At 42.4% G+C, this 7,500-nt stretch overlaps 1 protein-coding gene across 2 annotated transcripts in view; it reads left to right on the forward strand.

Moving 5' to 3' along the window:
• Positions 1 to 7,500, forward strand: part of LOC122248037 (uncharacterized) — a 167,805-nt gene that overhangs the window by 101,478 nt on the left and 58,827 nt on the right. The window lies entirely within an intron of this gene.

Raw genomic sequence — 7,500 nt, forward strand, 5'->3', positions numbered from 1 at the left:
GAGAGAAAGAAAGAGAGAGAGATACAGACATAGAGAGGCAGAAACAGAAACAGAGACAGAGAGGTGAAGCTCCGCAGCTCCAGAAAAATAGATGACATCGTAATCCTGTTATCTCACAGTCAAAGAGTAGAATCCGCTGTTGATTGAGCGAGTGTCATTCGCCCCTTCAAGTTAATTCAGAAATATATGTTGTCACAGAGACCTTTGACTGACCGGGAAAAAATAAGCATTCAGTCCTCATGAATATGAAGTGTTTCAGGATGATGTTTAGTATGCGTATGTGCGTGCGTGTATGTGTTTGTATGCATGTGTGTGTACGTGTGGTCTTGAAGGTCAACCACTCAGGGTAGGAAAGAAAGGGTTTTTTGATGGTTCCTTTGCCAAAGCATTTTGTCTTCTTTATTCTCGTTATATGTTGGTCTTATTTGTTTATCCAGTAATAATGATAATGCTAAGAATATGAATCACAATTATAATAATAATAATTACACAATAGCAACAACAACAACAACAACAATAATAACAGCAACAATAGTAACAACAATAATACGGATGATAACAACAACACCAATAATAATATCAAACCGAAATAGCAAAAGTATGCTCCTGACATTTATCACCAAGCCTTATACAACATCAAACAGGTTTCCCTTCCACCTGTGATAGTCTCCGAAACATTTAGTCCTGCCTGGGCACACTAAGGCTGGATCAGCTGTTCTAGTAGTGTTAGTAGTGTGGATGGATGGGTAGGTGGGTGGGTGGATGGATGGGTAGGTGGGTGGGTGGATGGATGGGTGGGTGGGTGGATGGGTGGGTGGGTGGGTGGATGGGTGGGTGGATGGGTAGGTGGGTGGGTGGATGGGTGGGTGGGTGGGTGGGTGGGTGGATGGGTGGGTGGGTGGGTGGGTGGGTGGATGGGTGGGTGGGTGGGTGGGTGGGTGGGTGGGTGGGTGGGTGGGTGGGTGGGTGGGTGGGTGGGTGGGTGGGTGGGTGGGTGGATGAATGGATGGATGGATGGGTGGATGGATGGATGGAAGGGTGGGTGGATGGATAGAGAGACAGATAGATAGATAGATGGATGGATGAATATATAGATACATAGATACATACACACATACACACACAAACACACACACACACACACACACACACACACACACACACACACATACACACACACACACACACACATATATATATATATATATATATATATATATATATATATATATATATATATATATATATATATATATATATATATACAGTAAATACATATAGATAAACAGACAGCAAAAGAAGTAGATAGACGTCGAGCCTTGACGAAAAATAATAATCCTAAAAGTGATGATGATGATGATGATTAGTGAAAAAAAGAAGAAGGCCATCATTGCTTTCATTATTTCAAGGAAAAACGAAACTAAAGGCAATGGAATCAACAATCATGAAAACAAATAAGAGGAGTGACCCTTGTCAATGAAATCAAAGCGAAAGCAATTGCAATGAGAGTTGCACGTCATCATGACTCGGTGATATAAGCACGACCCTGACTTGTGTCGGCTGCTTGCATTAACCCCCCTACCCCTTACCCCTGACCCCTCCCCTTCTCTTCCCCACCCACATACTACACTATTTTCTCCCTCTCTCTCTCTCACCCTCACTTTCACGCCCCACCTAATACCCCACCTTTATTTTCACTGACCTTTTCCCTTATCCCTTTCTTTTCCCCTTGTCCCACCCTCTATACCCATCCCCCCCCCACTCTGACACGCCTCCTTCCACCACCCTCCTTTCTTATCCCTTCATTTCCCATCTTCTATATCCCCATCCTTCATACTCCTTACCCCCTCTCTTGCCCCATCCTGTGCCCACACCCCTCACCCTTCTCTCCTCCCCATCCCATATTTTTTTCGCCTTTTCTCCCACACACCTGTCGGCACAGGACGATTCAGGTGTGTCAATGTGTCAACTTTCACTGACGACCTCTAAGTGGGCGTGGGTGGGCTTAGGTGGGTGGATGGGTGTTCAGAGAAATCAAGGGCGCTTTTAAAGTCACTCTGATTCCTCACCCTTTCCTTAGTGCTCCGTCTCCCTCCCTTCCTCCGTCTCTCTCTCTCTCTCTCTCTCTCTCTCTCTCTCTCTCTCTCTCTCTCTCTCTCTCTCTCTCTTTAGGCATAGTTCCTATGCCTATTCATGTGTATACAATGTATATAGTATGAATAAACATATCAAAATCAAAATCAAATCTCTCTCTCTCTCTCTCTCTCTCTCTCTCTCTCTCTCTCTCACATCCTTCCTTCCTTCCTTCCTTCCTTCCTTCCTTCTTTCTTCCCTCTCTCCCTCCCTCCCTTCCTTCCTCCCTCCTTCCTTCCCTCCCTCTCTCCCTCCTTCCCTCCCTCTCTCACTTGCTCACTTACTTACTTCCTACTTCCTTCCTTCCTTCCTTCCCTCCTACCTCCCTTCCCTTTCCATTTCCTTCCCTTTCCCCCTCCACCTACCCCTCCCACTCCCACTCCCACTCCCCTCCCCTCTCCTCCCCCTCCCCCATCCTCCGTCTCTCCTACTCTCACTGCCTGACTTGCATTGTGATTTGCAATACTTAATATGTGAGTGACGTTTCTGTTAGATCTGTCTCTCTGACTGCGTCCAAGACAAGCGATTTCTCTTCTTTTTTTTTTTCTTTTCTCTTTCACTTCTTTTTGTTTTTGTTTTTCTTTCTTTCTTTTCTTTTCTTTCTTTTTTTCTCTTTCTCTCTCTTTTTATCTCTCCCCTTTTTCTTTTCCGTCTCTATTTCTACCAAAATCTCTGTTTCAATCTTTATTTCTTTCTCTTTCTCATCCTCACTCTCGCTCTCTCTTCCTTTTTCTTTGAGAAATAGAGAGGGGGAGAGAGATAGACAGAGACAGAGAGACAGAAAGACAGAGAGAGAGAGGGGGGGAGAGAGGGAGAGAAGGAGAGAGAGAGAGAGAGAGAGAGAGAGAGAGAGAGAGAGAGAGAGAGAGAGAGAGAGAGAGAGAGAGAGAGAGAGAGAGAGAGGAGAGGGAGAGGAGGAGAGGAGAGGAGAGGAGAAAGAGAAGGAGAGGGAGAGGAGAGAGAGAGGGAGAGAGAGGGAGAGATGAGGAGAGAGGAGAGAGGGGAGAGAGAGGGGATAGAGGGGAGAGAGAGAGAGAGAGAGAGAGGAAGAGAGAGGAGAGGGAGAGAGAGAGAGAGAGGGGAGAGAGGAGAGAGAGGAGGAGGGAGAGAGAGAGAGGAGAGAGAGAGAGAGAGAGGGAGGAGAGAGAGAGAGAGAGAGAGAGAGCCGAGAGGAGAGAGTGAGGAGAGGAGAGAGAGAGAGAGGGGGGGGGGAGAGAGGGAGAGAGAGAGAGAGAGAGAGAGAGAGAGAGAGAGAGAGAGAGAGAGAGAGAGAGAGAGAGAGAGAGAGAGAGAGAGAGAGAGAGAGCGCTAAGTGAGTGACCCAAGTGAGAGTGATTATGAGACTGAGAGGGAAATGCAACAGTGAAAGGTCATTGCCTCAGTAAGAGAACACTGTGTGCACTCGACAAAAACCACAGAGTAAGAGAACCAGTATGTATGAAGAGACATATTGGATAACCGAACCGTCTTCTGCAGGATTAGTCTGTTTATTTGTGAATGTTGTTGAAACATGATGATTCGATTGTATATATTCATTATATGTGGTTATTACTTGTTTCTCTTCTGTAAAAAAAAATCCTGTTTGACTTCAAGTATGTTGTGAGAAGGGCAGTGTTTATGTAACACATATGTAGAGAAAATCATTCAAGCATATCTGGCTTTAATTTGAAAAAGTATTAAACAAAACGTTTTATCCCGTCTCAAGCCCAAGCCATTGTCCCAGCATTTTCTTTCTATTTTTGTTCTAATCAGATAAGCCACAGAAATCAGGAATGCCGGGATTCAGGCCAATGACCTTTCCCTTCTGTCCCCTTAAGCTATCAAAGGAATAGGCAAAAGATATAAGAAAGGACATCATAAAAATGTTTCACGCTGTGCTTACCTCCAGGTCGAGCGTTGGCAACATGTTGGCGGTGTGTTGAAGAGGATCGCCTCGCTCACAGTTGCCAGTCCTTCCTTCCGTCGTTATTCGGGTGCGCAAAAAGGTCCGTGGTATGTGGTAACACTCGGGGCTAGGCCTACCTGCGACTACGAGGCCGCGTGCACCCCTTCCACGCGTGTTGCTGGAGCCGCCACCGCCAGGCGATCATATCCCGCCACACAAACACACCGAGATTCACTTTCAGTGGAGAGCAGAGCGTGCGCCGGCGTTCCTACTAGCATAGTATCCACCGCGATTTCACAAGGCGTTCGGAGCGGTACAGGTGCCGTCCGTGGCTATTCGACGGGAGTGTGAGGGCGCGAGGTAGAGAGCCTGAGAGCCTTCAAGGACGCCATGCTACTCAGGTTGCCTGCACTCGCCTGAACAACAGAGTTACGCCTGGACTCTTTTTGCTGTACGCACTCGGGGTATGCAGTGTCATCGCCTGGGTTTCTCTGGTCATGGATTGATTTTTCCCCCTCGGTGAAGTCTCAAGTCTCGAATCGGAGTTTCGAGAAACTTTCGATAATAATCTGTGACGGAGACGAAACTTCCAACACTCACTTCTCGCTTGAACAGTACAATGGAGATAACCCTGTGTTAATATTTGTTCCTCCCGCGCCGACCCACTGTTTATCCAGCGGTGTGGTAGGTTGGCAAGGAAGAAAATTACCAAAGTTCTAATTACACAGGTGATATTGCAGACAATAAATGTCATTTTAGCAAAATGAACAGTACACATTTTTTATAATCACAGTAAAGATTAAGTAATAATGAACCTTATTGGCATTATCATTATAATAAGTATTGCCATTATCAGTGCCTTCATTATTATCAGTACTGTTAATGTTGACATTATTTTAAGCATTAACGCTATTGTCATTATTGTCATTATTACTACGATAGTTATTATCATCAGAGACGTCATTATTGTTGTGATGGTTATCGTTATCTTTATTGTCATTATCGTCATCATTAATACCATAATTATCGTAATAGTAATATTATCATAATTGCGGTTGCCATCATTAGTATCAATATATGATAATCAGAACGATATTTTATATAGTAATGATAGTGAAGCTATGCAAGAACATTAATGGCGATGATAGTAATAATAATGGTAATAATAATGATGATGATATTAATAATAATGATAATTATAATAATACCGATAATTTGATGATGATCATAATGACAATAGTAGTAGAAGTAATATTGTTGATCATACTTATTTTCATAAAGATGATGATAATAACAATTTCTTCATTATCATCGATAACAATATTATTATTATTACTACTATCATCACACTTATTATGTCAGTGGATGATAATGAAAATAACGATGATAACGTTTATGATTTATTAACGATGGCGATATTAATATTGATAAGGCAAGAATGATGATTACATTAAAAAAAAAATATGATAAAAAAATAAGATCAAAAATGAAAACCATAAAAAATACGAATAAATAAATAAAAAAATAAAAATGAAGAAAAAAAATAAGAACAAACATAAGCGCTAGTTTATGAAATAGTCACACTTATGAAAATACGAAGGCTGGAGAAAAAAAAAACATCACCATTGCTCATCGAAATATAGTCATTTGACATATACAATATATCCAACTCATGTTTCGTTTATTGTATTTAACAGAACACATTGTTTTCCAATCTTTTTTTTTAATATGTCGTAATACTAAAAAAAAAAAAATAGTGTGATGATCATATAGATTGGTAGATAGATGGGTAGATAGATAGATAGTTAGAAAGAGAGAGAGAGACATAATGAAATTGTAGGTAAAAGTAAAAGCAGTTGGAGAGAACTAGTAAACAACTGCTTGCAGGCGTAGTGATTGCCCAACGTGCGGTGCTTGTGCGTGTGTGCGTGCGTGTGCGTGTGTGGAGAGAATCTGTAAGTGGGAGTGGCTGTCCTGTGGGCAGGTGTGTGTGTATATATAGATATAGATATATATATATTTAATACCTCGATTGGGAAATAGTCTGATGAAATTCTTGATTAAAATATGTTGGGTAGAGAAGAGTTGTCTGTGCGTGTGATTGTCAAGTATATAATGATGGTGATCATAAAAGTAGTTGTTATGTGTAGTTGTGAATGACTTTTAACGTTGTTTGTTTGTTTGTTCGGTGCGGAAAGGAGTTGATCTGTTTTTGTTTTTAAGTATGTGTGTGCGTTTTTTTTTTGTTTTTTTTTTTTTTGTGTGTTTTTTTTTCTGTCGGCAAATTCAAACTCATTCTTTCTCCGTATTTTTTCACCCTTTTTTTTAACCAGATTCGAGGATTGTGCAGCTTCATCCTCGCGTGTGGGATGGATGGCGGTGTTAGTGGGAGGGGGGAGGGGGATAGAGGGGACGCAGAAAGGGCCTCCATATAAAAAACTGGTTCTGGAGACCTCCTTCATCCCTCTCCTTCCCTCCCCCTCCTCCCCCTTCCCCCTCCCCTGCCATAGCCTAGTCCTATCCATTCTTCAAGCCCTTGTCTTCTCACGCGCCAGGCAATCTATTTTATTTCTTCTTCTTCTTCTTCTTCTTCTTCTTTTTTCCTCTTTTTCTGTCCATCATGTCTATTTATCATCTCCAGTGACGAACTATTTTATTTTTCCTCCTATCATCATAATTATTCTATCTCCTTTAACCTTGCCTTTATTTCATTTCTGTTAAGTTATTCCTTGTTTTCTTGCCCTTTAATTTTATCTTCTCCTCTCCCCCTTTCGTGATTGTTCTCTTCCTTCCCACCTATCGCACTCTCATTCATTCCTTCCCCTTCCTTATCCTCTTCCCTTCCTCCCCACCGTCCTTTCATTCTCCCTTAATCTCTCCTCTCTTCCTCCCTCTTCTTCTTATCATTATCTCGGTCCGCCATCTCTTTTTTCAACCCTCTATCCATCCTCTTCCTCTCGCTCTCCCTCTCCTTCTATTCTTTTTTTTTTTTTTCCTCCTTAACATAATCTTGATGAGATGTTCTTAATCTCTGCTGACAGTCAGCACAATGCCCCGCGCTGGAGACAAGACCAATGAGTTTTTTGTCTTTTTCTTCGCGATTCTCAAATATCTTTCAGAATCACAAAAGGAGAGGGATAGTCCACACTACGAGAGGAAATCCAGAGGCACTTTGGCTGAAGGGAAAACCGACGTATTTATGTTCCGTTTTCTGTTCTGTCTCTCTCTCTCTCTCTCTCTCTCTCTCTCTCTCTCTCTCTCTCTCTCTCTCTCTCTCTCTCTCTCTCTCTTTCTCTCTTTCTCTCTTTCTCTCTCTCTCTCTTTCTCTCTCTCTCTCTCTCTTTCTCTCTCTCTCTCTCTCTCTCTCTCTTTCTCTCTCTCTCTCTCTCTCTCTCTCTCTCTCTCTCTCTCTCTCTCTCTCTCTCTCTCTCTCTCTCTCTCTCTTTCTCTTTCTCTCTTTCTCTCTTTCTCTCTTTCTCTCT

This window comes from Penaeus japonicus, unplaced genomic scaffold (genome assembly GCF_977035675.1).
Source record: "Penaeus japonicus unplaced genomic scaffold, GWHDUDI00000001_assembly GWHDUDI00000010, whole genome shotgun sequence".
Lineage (NCBI taxonomy): Eukaryota > Metazoa > Arthropoda > Malacostraca > Decapoda > Penaeidae > Penaeus > Penaeus japonicus.